Raw genomic sequence first — 2,084 nt, forward strand, 5'->3', positions numbered from 1 at the left:
TGGTGAAGCTTAAGAATTAAAACAGCCGCAGGTTAAAACGCAAGCAGTCAAATATTGTTGTATGGGACAACAATGAAAAGATATGTTCTGTTGTGGAAAATAGCTGCCCTCCGGACACCAATGTTGTTAGAAAAATACAAAAGAAAAAGAACATCTATGGACCATTGATAAAAAGTTTACAGACCCAATACCCAAAATACACTTTCAGCTTCATATCTATTATTATTGGAGGAACAGAATATGTACCAAACCATCTTAAACAAAGTAAGCTTTGAACTTGCGTTCTTAAATCCGTATCATTAATTCAAACACTACAAATAATCACCATATCTGGGACTATAAAATCTGCAAGTCTTTCTTAAGATATAAAGGATAATGGTTAATACAAGATACTTTCCTTCACAACCATGCTGTTAAGTAGGTGGCCTGTGAAAATATACTCTAAATCGAAAAGAGAAAGACAAAAAAGACATACGTACCTACATACATATATTGATACGTACATACATAGATACGTACATACATACATACATAGATACACACATGCGCACAAATGTATACATACAGACATCCATCCACCCATCCAACCATCAATCCATCCATCCATCCGTCCATACATACATACATACATACATACATGTATGCATACATACACACACATATATCCATCCATCCATCCATCCATCCATCTATATGTACATACATACATACATACACACATACACACACATACATACACACACATACATACACACACACGCATACATACATACATACATACATACATACATACAAACATGATGATTGCCTTATCTTGTCAGATAACCGCCTCCCATTAAACCTGAATGTTGTGATTCACTTTCATCTCAGCATGTGCGCAAATAGGACTTCCTGCCACGCATCCATCGCCAGGGTACCTTACAAAATACAAAAAGGGATCTACAAATCCAGCGATGTACAGTGAGACATCTCTACGTCATTGGATTTTAGCGACCAAAGCTTGGGCAACACATTTGCCATTCTCTGACGTCAGATTGTGTTAGGTGTATTCAGACATTCATTCAACTGAATTAGCGCGTGATAGGCTATTCCATAGGCATATCTTTTATTTCTTACTTTTTCAGGCATTTGACTTCGACCATGCTGGGGCACCGTCTTGAAAGGCTTTAGTCAAACAAATCGACCCCGGGACTTACATACTTTTAATCCAAGTATTCTATTCTATAAAAAAAGTCCCGGGGTTGACTTGTTCCACTAAATCCCTTCGAGGTAGGATACCTTTAACGTAATTCTCAGGGAGAAAAAATCAGTATGACAGTGTGCAACAAGGTTATACAGAGTGACAGTTACAATCATCAGAAAGACTTCTGCACAGTTTCTGTCTGCCAAATTATGATCTAAGCTATAAAAGAAGTTATTTGCCCAAGATGTCATGAAGTAGGAACGGGACCCGAGACCTTGTTTATATACATATTCTTTCATTCTTTTATTCTTTTACTTGTTTCAGTCATTTGACTGCGGCCATGCTGGAGCACCGCCTTAAAGGATTTTTTAGTCGAAAAAATCGACCCCAGAACTTATTCTTTGTAAACCTGGTACTTATTCTATCTGTCCCTTTTGTCGAACCGCTATGTTACGGAACGTAAATACACCAACATCGGTTATCAAGCGATGGGGGCGACAAACACACACACACACACACACACACACACACCACACATTATATATATATACGACGAGCTTCTTTTAGTTTCCGTCTGCTAAAACCACTTACAAGGCTCTGTTTGGCCCGAGGCTATAGTAGAAGACACTTACCCAAGGTGCCGTGCTGTGGGACTGAACTGAGAACCATGTGGTTGGAAAGCAAACTTCTTACTACCCTGCCACGCCTGCGCCTTTCATTTTCTTTTTTCTTTTCAATCTGCAGAGAACTAGTTAGATTTGCTATGTTTCTATTCTACTACATACTTACATACATTCATTAGGTGCAGGCGTGGCTGTGTGGTAAAAAGCTTGCTTCCCAACCACACGATTCAGTGTTCAGTCCCACTGCGTGGTATCTTTGGCAAGTGTTTTTTTACAAT

The sequence above is a fragment of the Octopus bimaculoides genome, chromosome 7 (genome assembly GCF_046866305.1).
Source record: "Octopus bimaculoides isolate indiv1 chromosome 7, ASM4686630v1, whole genome shotgun sequence".
Classification (NCBI taxonomy): Eukaryota; Metazoa; Mollusca; class Cephalopoda; order Octopoda; family Octopodidae; genus Octopus; species Octopus bimaculoides.